This window comes from Callospermophilus lateralis, chromosome X (assembly GCF_048772815.1).
Source record: "Callospermophilus lateralis isolate mCalLat2 chromosome X, mCalLat2.hap1, whole genome shotgun sequence".
NCBI classification, from domain to species: Eukaryota; Metazoa; Chordata; class Mammalia; order Rodentia; family Sciuridae; genus Callospermophilus; species Callospermophilus lateralis.
The window spans coordinates 15,512,583-15,534,909 of NC_135325.1; the positions used below are offsets into that span (position 1 = coordinate 15,512,583).

Genomic DNA, 22,327 nt, shown 5'->3' on the forward strand with positions numbered 1-22,327 from the left:
TGAGAGACTTTCCATCTTATTTAGTGATTTGAAACAAGATAACAGAACGTGGATTATGCATTTCCTTGGAAATATGAAAGAACTCAGCAGCTAAATAGACTGAAATAACTAAATAAAAAAAAGTAAAAGATGATAAATTGCTGTATTTTGTAATCACTTTTGGCCTGTCCTATAAAATTAAGAGATATATGCTTGGATTTATTTAGCTTCTTCAAGAATATAGTAGAAATTATATCATAATAAATTCTTTTGCACACAGCTGTCCTCATTTATTTCTTAAACATTACCTAGGCATCTGCTTATAGAAGCCTCTATGCTAATATTTGGAATATCAGGATAAACAAGATCCACCCTTGCCCACTAAATTTTAGAATCTAGGAACAGCTGTCATTTTAAGAAGATAGCAAGTTAAAAGAAGTCAGGAGAATCCAGATGAGAGTAGTCAGTTTCAAATGCCCTCAGACAAGTGGGTGGGGGGCTTTAAGAAACTGTCAATCCTTCAGTATGAATCAAGTTGTAACTAGCTGGGGAGTGGATCAGATGAGGCTATGGGAGTGGTAAGCAGGGGCCTGATCCTCAAAATGAAGTGTCAATAGTTAAAAGACTAATGCCTGAAACAGAAACTGCTTTTAGCAATTACTTTGGAGTCACAGATAAAACAGATTTCTTCCTAATGAAAGGGGTTCTGCCTCCTGTCCCAGTATCCTTTTTACATTATAGTAGAGCACATTGCACAAACTATGTGTTTTATGCAGATCAGGTCTAGGAAGTTTCTGAGAAATAATGGTCACCTGATAGGAATGTCCTTGGAAGCCACCCTGCTGGCAATATTTGCTTTGGCCTGGAAAGGATACCAGTCAATTAAAAGCACATCGTTTTAGGTTGTCTTGAGTATAATTTGCAAACTCCTAAATGAGGGATAGATTTTGAATGGGTGTGAAATAAATGAAAAAAGTGTGGTTTGGATGAAAAGACAGTTGGAAGGGAAGGAAGGCGTTAGTACTTGAAAGTAATCCTGAAATCATTAAGTTGCCTCCAGCTGGAGAAGAATCTGCCACACCCACAATAAATAACATGTCCCTAAAAAGTTATATAATGCCAGGTGTGGTGGTGCACTCCTGTAATTTCAACAACTTTAGCAAGGCCCTACACAACTTAGTGAGACCCTGTCCCAAGAAAAAGGGCTCAGAATGTAGTTCAGTGGTAAATTACCCCAGGTTTAATCCCCAGTACTCCTGCCCCCCCCCAAAAAAAAGTTGTATAGTAAATAACTCAGTTTTACTTGCTATACATTATTTTCAATGAGTTGTGTGCAGTTACCAGAGTGCTGCATATTCTCTGACATCTCTTGTTTTACAAAAATCACGGAGCAGATTTTGATAGGGTCTGTGGTCAAATTAATAGTACTGGCTGTCAATTATTAAAGAGGCAATAAATTCCAGGCACTGTGCCAGAGACTTTCAGACATTACATATATCCCAAGAGTCCTAAAAGGCAGTGCTTATCAAGCTCACTTCACAAAAAGCTTGAGCCTTATAGAACTTTGCAGTATACCTGACTTCATGGCTCCTATGTGTCAGAACCCTGGTCTCAATTTGTTTAAGCCACATAGTGAGCACTTTCCTACATGAGGCAAATGTTATGTCTTCATTAATTTCCCTTCACACTACTACATAATGTTTATGGACAATGAAAAGAAGGAACTAGGGTTGATATACCAACCCCAGTTGTAATAAATAAAGGAGAAAATGAGAATTACATATTATCTGGGGACTGCTAGATTCTTTAAAATCCTAGGGTCCTTCCAAGAGAACATAATATTTTTTTAAATATTTAATTTTTAGTTGTAGTTGGACACAATACCTTTATTTTATTTATTTTTATGTGGTGCTGAGGATCGAACCCAGGGCCTCACACGTGCTAGGCAAGCGCTCAACCGCTGAGCCACAACCCCAGCCCTGGTTTTTTATGCTGATGTAACAAACTACCATACATTATGGGACTTAAGCAACACACATTTATTATCTCACATTTCTGTAGGTGAGAAGTGTGTGCTGCTGCTGCTTCTGGTTTATTTTCCCAGTTACCTAAGTCCAAATAGAAATTTCAAATCTTGGCTTCTTATTTGGAAACACTGGGGAGAATCTTATTCCAGCTTTGTTCAGGTTGTTCTCAGAATCTAGTTCTATGAGGAATCTAGTTCTTGGTAGTTTTGAGTGAGGAATGAGTTTCCTTGCTGACTATCAGCTGGAGCTGCCATAGTTCCTTGAGGCCTCTCTGAAGTTTTGCATGTGAATTCCTACTTTTTGAATGAGAAATGGCACATTAAACCTATCTCATGCTTGGACTGTAACATTCCCCTCTGCTGCATCTCTCTTCTGCCTTAGAAATTTCTGTGCTTCTAAGGGCTTATGCAATTAGATTGGTCTGTGCAGACAATCCAGTATAACCTATTTTTAAGGTCCATTCCATAATTTTAATTATATTTGCAAAGTGCCTTTGGCCATGTAACATAACATGCCTTTCAGGGATAAGAGTATGGAAATCTTTGTGGAGTAATTATTCAGTCTACCACAGAGGTAGAAAATGTCTCCCTGGCAGAAATGCCAGCCTTGATAAGAAAATAAAAAATAATTCACCATCATTCTCCTGACTTTTGTCTGTATCTACCCCAAGGGAAAATTCTGGCTTTTTCATTGTGCCTAAGGGCACCTGTACAAGCGTTTAGGTATGTTCATCAGGTGGGGGGTGGTGATAGCAGAAACTCACAAGTTATGATTTTGACCAGAGACCATACAAAATAATAAATTTCTCAGTCTTTAGAGATTATAGAGGTTAGTGAAAAGGTTAGTATAGAAAGATGCTACTGAATAGAAAAGGGTGAACCCTTCTTGTGGAGATTTATTGAATCATTTTGAAAAATGGTGTGATCCTGGATTTAAAAACACTTGTCATAGATAGTCACAAGAAAGTGCTTCTGAATAGCAATGATATTTTATATTTTCAGAAAAACCTCCCAAGAACAAAGAAGGCTATCATCATAACAAATTATAATAGTAGCTTTTTATTGGGTGCCTACAAAGTAACAGTTAATTGAAGAGACTACAATTTCTCATGTACTTTGTGTCTTGCTTTCTATTCTTGGTTTATATGGAGACTATATTGCCAGTTTACTTGTGGTTAGGAAAGGACATGTCACTAACCTTGAAAAAATATGAGCAGAATTGTGATTTTTTACTTTAGATCAAGGCACTTGAGAGCCTGTCTGCCATCTTCATGCTTTCTATTCCATCCAGTAATGACCATGTAAAATACATGTTTAGATGTGGAGCCATATGTTGGAAGTAGCCTAGATCCCTAGGTCATCTGACAGCAGAGAACACCTGCCAATTCACATCAAATTTTATTTGCATATGAAATAAGCTTTTTAAATTAATTTATTTTAATTAGGTATATATGACAGCAGAATGCATTTTTATTCATTATGCACAATTGCAGCACAACTTTACATTTCTATGGATGTACGCAGTATAGGGTCACACCATATGTGCCAAGTCTGAACACTCAACCCCACTCAAGGCTGAACACCGGTCTGGTAACAGAAACCCACATCTGACCCCAGTCCCATCTGCCTGAAGGCAGAAGATGACACCCTTAGCAAATACTGTGTGATCCAATCATTGTACACCAAGAAGGCAGCTTGCAGACCCAGAGACCCCATTAGATTTGGGCTATAAAAACTCCCTCCTGCGGGGCCTTCCTTTCTCTCTCTCTCTTGCTTTCTGTCTCTCTTGCTCTCTTGCTCTCTCTGTCTCCCTCTCTTGCTTTCTCTCTCTCTCTCTCTCTCTCTCTCTCTCTCTCTCTATCTCTATCTCTATCTCTCAATCTCTCTTTCTCCGCTTTTGCACTGCTGCAATAAAGCTCTCTTGGTCGCTCTGAGTGTTGTGGTCACTTTCCTTTCAAAGCTATTCAGATTTCAGGCTTCTCCTATTATGTTGTATACATCCTATATGTGTGTATAACACACAGCTACTTTTTCTGCTGTTACTCTTATTGAAATATTTTAATTACAAAGAAGAAGGGACATATTATTGTAGTAAAAAAATTCTAAAATACAGATAAATACAAACTCTGCTTCCTCCAAAATTCGGCTTCTCCTCAAAGATAACCACATTAAAAATACTACATGTAGTATTTTAACATTTATTTAAGGCTTTTTCATCTATATACAAGTTTTAACATAAATTTATAACTGTCATAATATCATTCTGCCTCATACCCTTGCCACTGACTAAAATGAATGCAATATCTTTCTGTGACAATACTTATAGATCCACTTTACTCCTTTAACTATTCCCTAGAATTACAAAGTATGTATGTGCCACAATTAACTGAACCAATCTCCTCCTGATGGACACATAAATTGCTTCCCATTTGTTGCTATGATTACAATTGATAACAACATTTTATAGAACATCAATTTTTGAGCAAACATGCATGTTTCATTATAAGAAAGATGTGTAAAAACACAAATTAAAGTGGAAAGAGTGTGAGGACTGTAAATTTTTATGAATATTGCTCACAATGTTTCGTTCCAATGAAGCTGTACCAATTTATATTCTCACATATTAATGAATGTGAATAAATTAATATCTCACAGGCATTTTATTTTATCAAATTTTTAAAATTTTGGTTAAAGTTGATTGAAAATGGATTGTCTCACTCTTATTTTAATTTGTATCTCCTTGTTTTCTAAGAAAGTCTTGCAGGAATTGTACTTAATTCCTTACATACATAAAGTTAAATTTCAATAATGTTGTCTTGAACAACAGTGGGTACATAATTTAGCATACTGATATGTCAATAAAATATATCTCTTTACTTTGAGAAGAAACAATTTGGTGGAATGATCAAATGCCAGGAATGGACCCACACAGGAAACCCACAGTTAATGAGGGGTTTCGGGAGAGTAAAACAATTTTCAGAATGCATGAGACATATCATAAGCTAATCCTAGTCCAGAGAGCCTACAGAAGCTGGAAGTCAAATATCCACTTCTGACTTGTAGCAGTGTTACTGAAAGTTCGGTCCTTGTCCCTGATGCCAATTCATAGCCAATTGGATAACAAGGACATGGTTTTGAGAAAAAGGAAGACGAAGGTTTATTGCTTTGCTAGCAAAGGAGGAGCATGGGGACTCCAGTCCCACAGGCTGTGGTTCTGCCTATAAGGGAGAATAGGGCTTTTAAAGGAGCTCCTCAAAGGCTGCATTCCAGGTGTGTCCCAAACGGGGTCCCTGGTGTGCCCTGATGGTGTATGGAAATTCACTTGTTAATTTGGGAGAAAGTCACTTCCTAGGTCTTCTGATGATATCTCCTTCCTGTGCTGGGTGTGTGCACTCAAGGACAGATAACTTATAGGCCAACGATGGGGAAAAGGTAATATTGTTCCTTGTCCCAGGTTAGGGAGGGGGAGAGGAAGAAGAGGAAAAGAACAAAATAATGTCCCTTTTAAAATAAGCAGCTGAGGCTATATTCCAAAGGTGAAGTGGACCACTGTTACAATAGGGTAAAGAAGGAAGGAGAGAAAATGGAGAATCTTGAATAACTTTGATGACTAAGCTTGAGAGTCTCTGAATCATTATTAGCATGATGATCTGAGTGAATGGATCAATTGGACAAAATGATCAGAGGCATTACAGACACCCACCCTCAGAATCTCCTTTACCCACTTGTCAGGTAGAGTATGTCAAGCTCCTCTGCATCACTCAGTGATATTAATGGATTCTGGAAGAGCAGCATCTCTTCAGTGCCTTTATTACATCTCTTCAGTATCTTTATTACTGTTATAACCCTGACTTGATTGAATTGGAAATTTTTTTTAAAAAAAACGGATTCTGTAGTAGCCATTCCCAAAGTTATTGTGTGACCTGTAGTAAAAATTTCTATCACCTTTTACTATGAAGTGAGGACAATAAACCAGGTGTCAGGTGGTTCAATGCATTCTTGCTAGCATTGCAGGCCTAGGAATTCTTGTGATCCCTGACAAGAATGGGTATTTCTTCCTCTGTATATGTGTCCCTTCTACCACAGAAGTTGATGCTGTAAAACTGGGTGTGATTGGTGATTAAAGCCAGCTACAACAGGGCAAGTAGGGGCCATGAATAATACAAGGGAGTATGTGGGTGTAAAGAGGCGGTAGTCCCTGAAGCTAATTATTTCACTGACTCTATAGTAAAGGGTTGAGTGTAGATATATCTTGAAAAATGATCCTGATGTTATCCCCAGCTTATTTTGCTTCCCATAGTCCCTGATTTCTCTGCAGAACAGTGCTGTTCTTGTGACTATGTCTGGTGGTCTTTGTTGCTATCAGATGCTAAAGGAGGGGGCTTGTCTTCAATACAAACATTTCCAGGTAGTTGCATAAACACTAAAGATAGTATAGTTCCTTTATAAATTGAAGGGGTGACAGGTATATGTGGAATCAAAATCTCTACATTTATTACTGTCATAACCTTGACTTGATTGAATTGAAAATTTAAGGAAAAAAAGGATTTTGTACTAGCGATTGCCAAAATTATTGCATGCATTCTATGCAGTAAAAATTTATGTCAACTTTTACTGTGAGATGAGGGCATTGAACCAGTTACCATCCTTAGGCTGACTAAGGAAGAGTTCCAGACCCTAAGAGAAGTAAAAGTGAAAACCCTAAGGAAGTTCTGAGAGAATCACTCACTTCAGAAAAGACCGTTTAGCCCAGAACCTGGTGCCTGGTTAGTACTTTTCCATGCCCAGATGTTAGGCTGAGGTACCTTTTCACTTCATATGGAGACTGAGGATCATAGAGTATAAGGTGAGGTGGTTGGGGAGAAAAACATTGATTTCTGACTGGATGAGTCAGATCAGGAGAGAGAGAGGAGTCCCAGCCCTCACAGAAGTAGAAGAAAGACCCCTGTGTGAGCTCTTTCAGAATAAATAATCCCCACAAAACACAGGCTACCTCAGTACTCCTAAGAGCTACACCCTTGCTCTGAGCCCTGAGAGACCCTATATAAAGGGGGTGGCATACATTGGTTTCTCTATATCTGTTTCTGATTTCAAAGAGAAATAAAGGCATTGCTGGTCTGAACTGGGCTGCTGTGGTTCAGTGTTTTCTGGGATTCTTCTACGCTGTTGCTTTGATGTTGACTCCTTATTTCAGGCCATCATCTCAAGTGAACTATCTACCTGGTGATACCCAGGATGACAGAACAGCTCTGAGGAACACTGTTTATACTGGGTCAGAATTAGGGTTCTCATTCTTCATTCAGGATCCTCATCTTCACTTCTGGCATGGTGTGGGCCTCCACCTTCTTCTGATGTGAACCTATCTCCCCAGAGAAAGTACCACATCCCTGAGAATTCAAAGCAGGAATTGAAAGAGCCCTCACCCTCACATAGCTCTCTGATAGTCCCTTGGTGCTTAAAGTGTGGCAGGACTCTGCCCAACCTAAGCCTGTGGATAGTTCCCTCAGGACTTAAGATCCTTTCCTTTAATATGCCTGTTCGAGGCCTGTGACTCCTGTTCTGAATTAAGATTGATAAATGATCAGGTGATCCTCCTTTAGGGCCCGTCAGGAATCTTTGAAGTCTGTTATGGGGAAGAAATAGCCTCAAGCTTCACTCAAGTCCCTTACATTACTTCTAAGCAAAGTGGGGAAATAGTTTCCTCTGAAAACCAAATGCCAGTGTTACATTCAGACACACCCATTCCTGGGGCCTACTTGGCTGATATCAGGGGTAAGACGTAAATATTGATCCAGGATTACGGCCTCAGGCTAACAGATGGAGGTGTTTCCGGATCCTAACATAACTAAAGGTAAGGACAGTGATTGAGATATAAGAGAACCACCCAACCCAGAAGGGCAGGGTTGGTACAGAGTCTTACCCCTGATATCAGCCCAAGTAGGCCCCAGATGGGAGTGTCTGAATGTAACACTGGCATTTGGTTTTCAGAGGAACTATTTCCCCACTTTGCTTAGAAGTAATGTAAGGACTTTGAGTGAAGCTTGAGGCTATTTCTTCCCCATAACAGACTTCAAAGATTCCTGACGGGCCCTAAAGGAGGATCACCTGATGAAACATACTGATTTCTCCTGGTGGAAACTCAGGGAGATAAGGTCACTGAAACAGAGTATCAATCTTAATTCAGAACAGGAGTCACAGGCCTCGAACAGGAATATTAAAGGAAAGGATCTTAAGTCCTGAGGGAACTATCCACTCCAGGCTTAGGTTGGGCAGAGTCCTGCCCACACTTTAAGCACCAAGGGACTATCAGAGAGCTATGTGAGGGTGAGGGCTCTTTCAATTCCTGCTTTGGAATTCTCAGGGATGTGGTACTTTCTCTGGGGAGATAGGTTTCACATCAGAAGAAGGTGGAGGCCCACACCATGCCAGAAGTGAAGATGAGGATCCTGAATGAAGAATGAGAACCCTAATTCTGACCCCAGTATAAACAGTGTTCCTCAGAGCTGTTCTGTCATCCTGGGTATCACCAGGTAGATATGGTCAGATAAGAATCTCCTTCAGTTTCTTTTCCAGGATAGAAGGGAGATGATGGCACTGAAATAAGGAGTCAACATCAAAGCAACAGCGTAGAAGAATCCCAGAAAACACTGAATAGGAACAAAGAGACATCCCCTGCCTCAAAGCTGGAACCTGCCAGGCCTTGTTTTCTCTCCTCAGAAATCAGATGTGGTGGGTAGCAAACTATGACACATCCTAGTTATGTCTCAGGCAGGAGACGAGCAGATCAGAGATTCAAGGCTGTATGGGTTCCTTGAATAGCATGCGCGCATGTATGCCCGTGCACACACACACACACACACACACACACACCACACAAAATATGCAAAAGACCCATCTATAAAGCCAAAGTGTGTGTCTCTCTAGTGAAGAAGAACAAACACCTAGTCCATTCTTCTCCAGGTCACTAGATCATCTACTTTTGCCTGCTGCACCTGAACAGTCATCATGCCTTCAGGTCAGAAAAGCAAAGTCAAGGCCAGGGTAAAACACCACCAGACTCCAAAAGAACCTAAAGATCTAGTGCGTGATCAGGCCACTGTAGCAAAGGAAGATGATTATGCCTATTCCTCTTCTGTTCATTTCAAGGGTATTCCTCATGCTTGCCTTGCTGAGACACTTTATGAACCCCAAGATCCTGGTAGAATCCCATCTACTACCATCACTACTGCAGCTATTTTATTCACAAGATCTGTTGAAAGTATAAACAATAATCTAGAGGAAAGGGCAAGATCCCCAGAAAGCCCAGTGGCCACTGAGAACTTTCTCATAGGCCATTTAGATGAGAAGGTAGTAACATTGATGCATTACTTGCTCTTCAAATGAAGGGGCCCATTACAAAGGCAGAAATACTGAAAAATGATATCCAGATTCATAAGAACCACTTTTCCGAGATCCTTAAGAGAGTTTTTGAGCTCCTAGAGTTGGTCTTTGGCCTTGAGTTGAAGGAAGTGGATCCCAAAAGGCACATCTATGTCCTCATCAACAAACTGGAACCAAGCTCTGATGCAAGGCTAAAGAAGTGTACCCAAGATGGCCTGCTAATGACTATCCTAGCTGTGATCTTCACAAAGGGAAACTGTGCCTCTGAGAAGCAAGTCTGGTAAGTGTTAAATATGATGGGATTCTTTGAAGGAAAGGAGCACACTTCACTTTTGGGGATCCCAGGAAGCTGATCACCAGAGATTTAGTGAAGGAAAAGTACCTGGAGTATCGGCAGGTGGCCAACAGTGATCCTCCATGCTATGAATTCCTGTGGGGCCCAAGAGCTCATGCTGAAACCAGTAAGATGAAAGTCCTGGAGTTTTTGGCCAAGATCCATGATTCTGTTCCTATAGCCTGCTATGAGGAAGCATTGAGAGATGAGGAAGAAAGAGCCTGAGCCAAAGCTGAAGCAAAGGCTTGCATTAGTGCCCTGGCCATTGTGCGCTCCAAGGCCACATCCAGGAGTTCATCCCACCCTTAGTAAAGTCTAAGTCAGATTCGTCTCTAGGAAATTGATAAGTTTATAATATCAGTAGTGTAAGGTCAAGGTGGGGCTGCAGACAATACAGCATGTAACATGTTGGTATTTATATTCTATGTAGTAATTTTAATAATTTGTTTAAGGCAATGTTCCTTTTATTAGAAATCTGAGTAACTTTAGAATCTAAGTTTATGAATGACATTGCTCAACCTTTTTCTGTATATGATATTTAATAGTGATTTATTATTTTGTTAATTATTATTATTATTTTGTAACAGGGATTGAACCTAGGGCCACTCAACTGCTGAGTCACAACCCCAGCCCTTTTTATATTTTATTTTGAGACAGGATCTTGCTAAGTTGCTTAGGTACTTGTTATTTGCTGAGGCTGGCTTTAAACTTGCGATCTTCCTGCCTCCGCCTCCCAAAGCTGTTGGGATTACAGGCATGTGCCATCATACCCGGCTTATTTTGAAAATCAAATTGAGAAGCTATCCATCTTATTTAGTGATTCGGAAAAAGGTACCATGGTAGTAAATTAAGCATTTCCTTAGACATATGAAAGAATGGAACAATGTAATAATGAGGATCATGAAACAGAGAAAACAAGATAAAAAATGATTAGTTATTGCATTCCCTATTCACTTTTACTCGATTGCCCTGTAAGATTAAAGCATATACACTTTAGCTGCACACAGTGGTACATGCCTGTAATCCCAGTGGTTTTGGAGGCTGAGGCAGGAGGATCACAAGTTCAAGGCCAGCCTTGGCAATTTAATTAGGTCCTAAGCAACTTAGTGAGAACTTCTCTCAGAAAAAAGAACTAGGACTGTGGCTCGGTGGTTAAGCACTCTGGGGGTTCAATCCCTGGTACAAATACACACAAACACACACACACACACACACACACACACACACACATACACACACACTTTAGATATATTATTCAAGAATATGGGATAATTACATAGTAACAAAGTAAACCAACTGCACACTAACTCATTTATTACTCTAACATTAATTGAACATCACTCTTTGGTAGAGTCTGTGCTTGAACTAGGAATGACAGAATAAACAAGACCTATCTATGCCCAATAAATTTTAGAATCTAGGAGTAGACATTACATGGGGAGATATAAGATCTAAAGGACAAGTCAAAAGAAAGAGTGAGGATGTAGGGGAAAATGTATCTAGAGGAGAGCATCTAGTATAAATTGCTTGAGGCAAGTGATTTGGGGCATTGGGAAAATGCAAGTCCTTCAAAGGTATCGTTTTTAAATTAAGTTGGGTAAGGTTATTCAGATGAAGCTCTGAGTGGTGAGCAGGGACCATCCTCCTAGAAGATGTGACTACAGTTGAAAGACTAAAGCCTGTAATGGAAAAACAAACAAACTACTTATTAGTATTTGCTTAGGATAATTTCTCCAGAGAGAAGTTTCTACCTGGGGCAGGAATGGAAAGTGTCCTGTGTTCTCTCTACTCCAGTGCAGTTGAACATGATGTACAAACTAGATATTCTATACACATCACTTCCTACAAGTTTCTGTGAAATTAGGATAATTCTGTCTTTTGGGGTGGGTACTGGAGATTGAATTCAGGGACACTAGACCACTGAGCCACATCCCCAGCCCTATTTCATATTTTATTTAGAGACAGGGTTTCACAGAGTTGCTTAGTGTCTTGCTTTTGCTGAGACTGGCTTTCTCGATCCTCCTGCCTCAGCCTCTCCAGTCGCTGAGATTATAGGCATGCACCTTGGCGCCTGGCAGTATATTTTTTATTTTGAGATAGAGTCTAACCAAGTTGCTGAGGCTGGCCTTGAACTTAGAATTCTCCTTCCTCAGCCTCATAGGTCACTAGGATTACAGCTGTTCTCCACTGTATCCAGCTTGTAAAAAGGCTTCTTGCTACATCATTCCATGGCAAAAGATGAGAGGATGACAGGGACAGAAAAGGGGCCTAAACTTACTCTTTCATTTAGAATATCCCTACTCACAGAATAATAACATGAATCCCAGAATAGTGGCATTAATCCATTAATGATTGGAGAGTCCTCATGGTGCAATCATTGCTCATCAGTCTCCACCTCCCAAAAGTATTGCACTAGGGATTAACTTTCCAATACATGTTTGTTTGGAGGACACATTCAAATCATAGCAGAGTCCATTCTATTAATAGAGTATTTAAACTAGCTTATCTTAAGCATAATTTGGCAAACTCAAAGCTGAAGGATACATGTTTTGATAGAAGTGAGAAAGCATTTTACACATTTTCTAGGAGTCTTGAGTTGCATCCAGTTGGGGAAGATTCTCCCAAGCATGATCAATTGATCAAAAGATAGATCGATTGATCTTCAGTAACCTTTGCTTAGAAACATTCTAGCTGATAATGGTGTTCCATATTCTAGAGGACTGCATATTCTCTTGACATCCCCAGGATTAAAATTAAACTAAAACTTTCCAAGAAGGGAGCTCAGTAATGCTTGCAATAAAAATATATATTATTAATTACTAGTAACTGTCAAGAGACTCATACAGGCTGGCATTGGGCAGATTTCTTATATAATACTTACATTCCAACAGTAAAACTTATATATATATATATATATATATATATATATATATATATATATATATATATATATATACATGAGCCAGAGAAAAAGATAACATTGAGCCCACATCACAGATACAAACCTTGAGTTTGTGGAACTTTGCAATTTTCTTGAGTTCACATGGTTCATAAGAAACAGGGCCAAGAAAAAACTCCCGGTCTGTATTCTTTTACAGCCCACACTTTTCTTTTTCTTCCAGACTGAGGCATATTTTGGATCTCTTAATTCATTTCTCTTCTTAGGACTTCAACATCACAACATATAAAGACCCTGTAGCCAAATACCAAAGCAGGCTTAAAGAAGGAAGGTGAGAATGAGACTCAGGTTGTGGGGCTCATTTGTCTGGGTTCCTCATGCCCTTAGCCCTAGGGCTTCTCAGGAACTGACTCTACCTTTGACCCAGAACCTGTTCCCAGTCCCAGCATTTTCCTGCATTACTGAGTCCTTCTCCTTGCTCCTTGGTCTTCCCTAGTGTGTTCTCCTGTCCAAACTGAAACTGACCTGCTGGTCAGCTCTTCACAGCAGCCTCTTCTGTTCCCAGAGGAAGAAATAGCCCAGACTCCCCTACCTTCTCACCTGACACAAAGGGTTCCAATTTCATAGAGGTCCTGCCTTCCTCTGAATGTCTTATGACAGCAACAGCTCCTGCCATGTAATCAGTTTCTACAGTGAGGCTTAGAGACATCTTCATCTATTTGAGTGTCTTTATCACACTTTAAAAGTGTTTTCAAATCCAAAGGTGAGAAGAGTCTGATTTGGTGCAGATTCTACTGATATTATTCCCTGAAGTAGAGATATAATACTGAAATAAAGAGGAGGTATTACAAAGCAGATGAAATTAGAAAAAGAAGTGGTTCTAATCTGACAACTTTTTTGAATCTGACTACTGAATCCACACATTAATATGTGAACTTAACTTAAAACCAAAATCTCAGGCTGGGGATATAGCTCAGTTGGTAGAGTGCTTACCTTGCATGTATCAAGGCCCTGGGTTCAATTCCCAGTACCACAAAACAAAACAAAACCCCAAAATCTGCTTCCTGAGTGATTAGATAAGGAAGTACCAATGAAGTCACTGTGATATTTTAGACACTTAATTTTTATAAACTCTGTAGTCTTTCTAGGAAGCTGTGGTAGTTTTCTATGGCTGCTAAAGCAAATTGATACAAATTTTAGTTGTTTAAAGAAGCACACGTTTATTATGTCTATAAATATTAGCTATATTTCCATAGGTGTGAAGGATGAGATGATTCTGCTAGATTCTGGACTCATTTTACCCCAAGGCTCAAATCAGGCTTTCAGCTGGCAGTTACCTTATCATAGGCTTTCAGGAGAATCTTCTCAGCTCATTCAAGTTGCTGCAGAATTCAGTTCTTTGCAGTAATATGACTGAGACCGTGCTTCCTTACTGTCATTCAGTTGGCACTGCCAGATTTTCTTAAGGCCTCCTTCCAGTCCCTGCATGTGGATCTACACATTTTGAGTCCTTTTCATACTTGGAGTCTAACTTCCCCTTCTACTGCATCTCTCTCTCCTGCCTCCAGTCAGAGAAAGTTCTGTGCTTTTAAGTTCTCATGTCATTAGCTTGGGTCCACTTGGATAATCCCATATATCTTTATTTTCTTTTATTTTATAATGTTAATGTACATTCAAAGTGCCTTTGGCCATGTACCATAACATATTCATGTTTCGGTGACAAGGGCATGGGAATCTTTGTGAAACAATTACTTAGCCTACCATCAATGTGGATATTGTCTCCCTGGCAGATATGTCAACTTTGATAAGAAAATTTTTTTAAAAAATTCACCATCATTCTGATTCTTGTCTGTATTTGGCACAGGGGAAAAAAGTCTCAATTTTCAATGTGCCTAAGGGCACCGGTATAACTATGGTCAGGCATGATGAGCAGGAAACAGATTCGATTCGTAAGTAATAGGGAATATGTACCACATTTTCTTTATCAGATTACCAGTTGACAGTCACCTATGCTGCTTCCATAACTTGTCTATTGTGAATTAAATTGCTATAAATATTGGTATGCATATATCATATAGTATGCTTACTTTAGTTCTTTGGAATAAATGCCAAGGAGTGAGATAGCTGGATCATATGGTAATTCCATTCCTTGTTTCTTGAGAAAGGGGATTGAAAAGGAGGGAGGGTGGGAGGGCATGAGGAAGTCCTAGGGAATGAAATCTACCAAATTATGTTATGTCCATGTACAAATACACCTCAAAGAATCCTGTTTATATATGTAATCATAATGTGCTAGCAATTTCAGATTTTCTTGTCTAATTCCTAGGCCATTGGTCCACTTTAAATTGCTTTTTTGTGGGGTACAGTTTAAAAGATAAGGATCTAGTTTTACTCTTCTACATATGGATAGTCAGTTTGTTAAAAATATTATCTTTTCTCCAATGTATGCTTGTGGTACCTTTTTCAAGGATCAGATGACTTTTTTATATGAGTTTTTCTCTGTGTGACTTCTAGTCTATTTCATTGGTCTTCATGTGTGTTTTGATGCCATTATCATGCTGTTTTTGTTCCTAAAGTTCTGTAGTATAATTTTACATCTGATATTGTGATGCCTCCAGCATTGCTCTTATTGCTCAGGATTGCTTTTTTCAATTTTGGGTCTTTTATTCTTCCAAATAAATTTTGGGTTTTTTTTTTCTAGTTCTCTGAAGAATGTCATTGATATTTTGATGGGGATTGCATTGAATTTATAGGTTGCTTTTGGTGGATGGCCATTTGGGCAATATTAATTCTGCCTATCCAAGAACATGGGAGGTTTTTCCATCTTCTAAAACCTTCTTTAATTTCGATATTCAGTGTTCTATAGTTTCCATTTTAGGGTATCTTTCACCTCCTTGATTAAATTTATTCCCAGGTATTTTAAAGGCCATTGAAAATGAAATTGTTTTCCTGATTCCTTTCTCAGCAGATTCATTATCAACATATAGGAAAGCTGTTCATGTTTATATGTTGATTTTGTATCCTGCTACATTGCTAAATTTGTTTCTCAGCTCTAGAAGTCTTCTGCTGGCTTTTTGTTGGGGGGAGGGGACTTCTAAGTATAGGATCATGTCATCAGCAAACAGAGATAATTTGATGTCTTTTCCTATTTGTATCCCTTTAATTTCTTTCTCTTACCTGATTGCTCTGGCTAGAATTTCAAGAACTGTATTCAATGAGAGTGTTGAGAGTAAACATCTTTTTCTTTGTTTCTGATTTTAGAGGAAATGGTTTCAGTTTTTCTCCATTAAGTATGATATTTGATTTGGATATAACATATATAGCCTTTATGATGTTGAGGTAAGTTCCTTATATCACTAGTTTCTTTGGTATTTTTAGCATTAATGGGTGCTGATTTTTAATCAAATGCTGTTTCTGCATCTATTGAGATAATCATGTGATTTTTGTCCTTGATTCTATTTATGTAATAAATTGCATTTGTTGTTTTGCATATGTTGAACCAACCATACATCTCTGGGATGAAACCCACTTGATCATGGTGTGCTATCATTTCAATGTGGTTTCAAATATAGTTTGGTAATCTTTATTAAGGATTTTTTCATTTATGTTCATTAGGGATATTGGCATATCATTTTTATTCCTTCATGTGTCTTTGTCTGTTTTGATATTGGGGTTATACTGGCTTCATAGATTATATAGTGGTGTGGGCTGGGATTGTAGCTCAGTGGTAGAGCACCTGCCTGACATATGTGAGGCTATGGGTCCAATCCTCAGCATCACATAAAAATAAATAAAAATAGCTATATCTACAATTAAAAATATTTTTTAAAAATATATCTTGGTGCATTCCCTCCCTTTAAATTTTGTAGACTAATTTGGAGAAGACTGGTGTTAATTCGTCTTTAGAGTTCTGGTAGAAGTTTACTAAAAATATGTCTGGTTCAGGACTTTTCTTTGTTGGAAAGCTTTTAATTGATATTTAAATTTTATTACTTGATAATTGTTGGCTTAGCTTTTTTATATCTTCCTGATTCAATTTGGGCATGTCATGTAACTAGAAATTTGTCAATTTACTATATAATCCGGTTTGTTGAAGTATACATTTTCAAAAGATTTTCTAACGATCCTTGGGATTCAAAAGTGTCTGTGGTGATATTTCCTTTTTCGTCTTTAGTTTTGTGAATTTGGGTCTTCTTTCTCTTTCTTTTTTTTTTTTTGGTTTGGCTAAGGGTTTACAATCTTGTTTCAAAGAACTGTTTGTTACATTGATACTTTGTAATTTTGAAATTCTCTATTGTATCAATTTCAGCTCTGATCTTAACTATTTCCTGTCTTCTATTGGCTTTGAAAATCATTTGTTACTGCTTCTCTAGGGTCTTGAGATGTAACATTAGATTGTTTATTTGGATCTTTTTTTTAAAGATTTTTTTTTAGTTGTAGATGCACACAATACCCTTATTTATTTTTTTATGTTGCTGAAGCTTCAACCCAGTGCCTCAGACATGCTATGCAAGCGCTGTACCACTGAGCCACAACCCCAAACCCTTTATATTTTTTAAATGTAGGCATTTAGTGCCATACACTTTCTTCTTAGAACTGCACTCATAGTGTCTTGGAGATTTGGATACATTGTAGCACTATTCTTTTTTTTTTTTTTTTAGTTGTAGTTTGACACAATACCTTTTATTAATTCATTTATTTTTATGTGGTGCTGAGGATCGAACCCAGGGTCTTGCACATGCGAGGCGAGCGCTCAACCCCAGCCCTGTAGCACTATTCTTGTTTGATTTTAGGAACCCCTCTTTAAGTATATTCTGTACTGCTGACTTAATGGTCACAAATTCTTTTAGGTTATCCTTATCTTGGAATTTTTTTCTTTCTTTCTTTCTTTTAAATATTTTATTAGTTGTTGGTGGAACTTTATTTATTTTTATGTGGTGCTGAGAATCAAACCCAGTGCCACACACATACTAAGCAAGCACTCTACTGAGCCACAACCCCAGCCTCATCTCTTTTTTTAATATATATTTTTTAGTTGTGGATGAACCTTTATTTTATTTATTTATTGATATGTGGTACTGAGAATTGAACCCAGTGCCTCACATATGCTAGACAAACACTCTATAACTGAGTCACATCCCCAGCCCTGGAAAGTTTTTATTTTCTTCTTCTATTATGAATGAACATTTTGGTGGATATAGCAATCTTGGCTCACATTTGTTTTCTTTCAGAGTCTGGATTATCTCATGCCAATTTCTCCTGGCCTTTAGTGTCTGAGAAGTCTGAAGTGTGTCTTATTTATTTACCTCTAAATGTGATCCAACATTTTCCTCTTGTGGCTTTTAATATTCTATCTTTATTATATAGGTTAGGCATTTGATTATGATATGTCTTGGTGGGGTTCAGATTTGGTCTTGTCTATTTGGGTTTCTGTGTGCTTCCCATATGTAAATGCCAATCCCCTTTCTAAGGTGTAGACATTTTCTGCTCTAATTTCACTGAAAATGTTCTTAATGCCATTACCTTGTGTATTCATCTCTTTTTCAATGTTAATGTCTCTTAAGTTTGTTGCTTTAATGTTTCCCAGACTTCTTGTATATTCTGATGATTGTCTTTTTTCCTTACTGCTTACTGACCTACAAGGTTATTTACCCTGTCTTCAAGGTCTGAAATTCTTTTTTCTACATAATCTAATCTATTAGTGATACATTCAACTGAATACTGTATTTGATTTATGGTTTCTTTCATTTTCAGGTCTGATTAGATTCTTTTCAGAATCTCTATCTCCTTATTAAAATAATTTTCCACCTCTGGTATTTTCTCTGTTAATTGTTCCTTATATCTTCTTTTTGGTCAGTAATCCTTTAAATAATCTTTTTTTTTTTTTTTTTGTAATCTTTCTCTGGAATTTCATCCCTTTAAATATGTGTGGATCCTTTTGTTGGAGATTGTAAATTGGTGGCGGGGCTTTTTTGCCTGTTTCTTCATGTTTAGATAGATAGATTACTCTTCCTCATTTATGAGGGGGTAATAGATATATCATTGTAATAATTCCTATGTTGTCAGTATATTTTTGCTTCAATGCTGTGGACCCAAGTCTCCTATTTTTATCCAGTCTATCGCTTGGTGACAGGTTTTACTGAACACCTTTAATATTCAATTTCCTTTATTGCCCAGCTCTTCATTTTTCTCTTGCAAGTACTTCAGTTGTGCTGCTTCTAATATGCATTGGTTAATGCAGCTTTAGCCAGACTTTTTAATAATTACTTTTTTGTTTCATAGTTATGAGACATGTAACAGTTCATGAGAGAGACTCTATTTCTTGTTGTGCTCTCCTCCCTTGGCACATGAGAAGATTATTATATTCCCAGTCCACCCACATGTACTTGGAAATGGACTTGTGGGGGGTTCTCAAGATGGCAAAAATAGAAGCGGTCACTTTCTTGGTTGTTCTGTGGAGTGAAACCAAGAAAGTAGACAGGCAACATCTTAGCAAAGTGGGGGAACTTTACTGGAATTTAAAACTGGACATTCAAAGCAGACTGGGAATTCAGAAGGTTGGAGATAATAAAATAAGGAAGAAATCCCCAGCAGCACAGCCATTGCTGTAGCTGGGCCGGAAGCACTAGTCAGAGGAGTTCCTCCACAAGCAAGGTGGAGGGATAAGGAACTAAAAGGAACCCAAATCTCTAGGAGACCTGAGGCATGTCTTGGTACAGAGCATTTAGAGATCAAGGACATTGCCTAACTAAACTGAAAGGTGTGCTGCACAATATCCTTGTGGGAGAATCTCTCCAGGCGGTATGTGGAGGACAAAAGAAGGAATCATTTTGCAGCTGGTGTGGGGCCAACAGCTGAGTGAGCTAATTCCTGTAAAACTTGAGTTTGGCCTGAAATACAGTCCCAGTAAACACACACTGAACACCACAGAGAGTGCTTAAATGAACAGTATAAAATCAAATGTGGAGTGAGGTTTAGCCAGTGGATAACTGGTCATGGAAGCCCACCTGGCTCTACCCTTCCCCCTCCAACCTGGCTGCTTTCAGGACAGGCTGAGAGAGATGTGTCTGGTGGGGAATTTGGAAGGGCAAGGGTGGGAGAGAATTGAGTTTGGAGACTGAACCCAAGACCAGGAAATGTGGGGGCTGCCAGTGACATAGGGGACTAAGAATTAGCTCCTCCACTACAGAAGTGGAACCCAAGGGGGATCTCTGGGGTACTGTCTTCCAGTGTGTACTGGCAATTACTAGGCCCTGGAGTTCGGCTGATTTGAAACTCCAGACCAATTGGCATTCAGCAAAGAGCCTGGAGCCCACCTAAACTTAAATCCTGCCTTCAGGAATTCCACCTATGGGATTACCTCCCTCACTCCAGAAATCTAGAAGGTGGAACATCACACTCCAGATGACCCAACCTAAAACTGGTGAGAAGCTGAGAATCTTTTGAACTCCAATGGAAAGAATTCTTTAAGTTTTCATCAAGATTTTTCTCCCTCTCTCTTTTTTTTCCCTTTTCTCTGTTTAATTGTGACTTTAATATTATACAGACATTTATATATGCTCATATTTGTTTTTCTTCTCATTTTTAGCATTTTTGAAGAGAGTTATTTTTCATGGATCATTTTTTGAGGACTACAATGTTTGATTGTTATATTTTAGTTTTACTTTGTACTCTAATTTTTTTTTAATTTTTACTTTACATATATATTTTTTCTTTTACTTTACATATATATTTTTCTTTATATATTTTTAATTTACATATATATTTTTCTGTTTCCCTTGATTATTTTCTCTCTTCTTCTGTTAAGAGTCAATCTCTATTGTTCTTTCACTCTTCCTTTACTTTTTTACTTCTATCTTTTCTCCTCCTCCCTCATAATCATCACATCCTATATAAACTCTGCTCTGTCCCTGTTCATCACAAGAATTCACAAGTAAAAAAGTCTGCACTACAAAACATTTTTAAATAAGATATTTCATGAAGAAGAAATGAAAAATAAAAGTGAAAACTAGCAGAGGGAGGAATTATGCTAGAAGAATAGTTAATCAGAGGATAAATTAATTCAAAGTAAAAACCAGAGATAAATCGAAATGGAAGGTGATAAAAATCATTTCTCAAAATTAACATTGGGGCTGGGGATGTGGCTCAAGCAGTAGCGCGCTCACCTGGCATGCATGGGGTGCTGGGTTCGATCCTCAGCACCACATAAAAATAAAATAAAGATGTTGTATCCACCAAAAAAAAAAAAATAAATAAATAAATAAATATTAAAAAATTATTTCTCTCTCTTTAAAAAAAATAATAACATTGACTGTAAATGGCCTAAACACATCAATCAAAAGACATATACCATCAGATTGGATTTAAAAACAAGACCCAACAATATGCTGTGTTTAAAAGACTCACCTCATAGGCAAAGACACCCACAAACTGAAGGCAAAAGGATGGACAAAAAACATATCATTCACATGGATCTCATAAACAAGCACGAGTTTCTATCCTCATATCAGATAAAGTGGACTTCAAGCCAAAGTTAATCAGAAGAGAAAGAAGGACATTTCATACTGCTTAAGGGAACTATACATCAACAAAACATTACAATAGGAAATATTTATTCACCAAACAATGGAGCATCTATATACATCAAACAAAGCCTTCTCAGTTTCAAGAATCAAATAGACCACAACACAATTATACTGGGTAAATTTACCCTGCCTCTGTCACCACTGGGTAGATCCTCTGAACAAAAACAAAATAAAGAAGCTATAGAACTAAAAAATACGATTGAAAATTTAGACTTCACAGACATATGTAGAATATTTCATCCATCAACAACTGAATACACTTTCTTCTCAGCAGCACATGGATCCTTCTCTAATATAGACAATGTTATGTAAGCTATCACATATATTGGCATTAAATTGTAATATTACCTTAATATATTTTTAGCATCTGTAGAGTTATGATAGCTCCCTTTCTATTAATATTGTTTGTGTTCTTGATTTTTTCTTGATTAGATTTGTTTGATTTTTATCAACTTTTAGCTGTATTATTTCTTCTCTATTTCATATATTTCTGCTCCTACTCTTATTTTTTTCTTCCTACTACCTTATTTGAAAATAATTTGATTGTTAATCTAACTTCTTTATGATACAAGTATTTTAAGTTACAAATGTTCATCTGAGTACTGTTTCATCCCAGAGATTCTGATATTTTAAGCTTTTATTATCACTTAGTTCAAAGCACCTTTTATTTACTTTTCTTGTGCTTTCTTCCTTGACCTGTGAGATATTTATAAGTGTGCCATTTAATTTTGAAGTAGTTGACATGTGGGAGTGGGGTTCCATGTATCTTAAAGTGATTGATTTCTAATGTAACCAATCATGCAAGAAACAAAATCTGTATGGTTTCAAATTTTATTTAAAAAGTAATGAAAATGCTTTTTATATTGATTGTATTGGTTATATATGTGTCAAAACATGTTCTTCCCCTACCCTTGTCACTGAAATAAATGAATGAAGAAACTGTCCATACAGATCTACCTCACTTTTTTTTTTTTTAAAGAGGGAGAGAGAGAGGGAGAGAGAGAGAGAATTTTTTTTAATATTTATTTTTTAGTACTTGGCGGACACAGCATCTTTGTTTGTACGTGGTGCTGAGGATCGAACCCGGGCAGCACGCATGCCAGGCGAGCGCGCTACCACTTGAG

At 37.8% G+C, this 22,327-nt stretch overlaps 1 pseudogene; it reads left to right on the plus strand.

The window, feature by feature from the left end:
- The first annotated feature begins 9,010 nt into the window (after positions 1–9,010).
- On the plus strand, positions 9,011–9,944 carry LOC143639354 (melanoma-associated antigen B10-like; annotated as a pseudogene).
- The last annotated feature ends 12,383 nt before the right edge of the window (positions 9,945–22,327 follow it).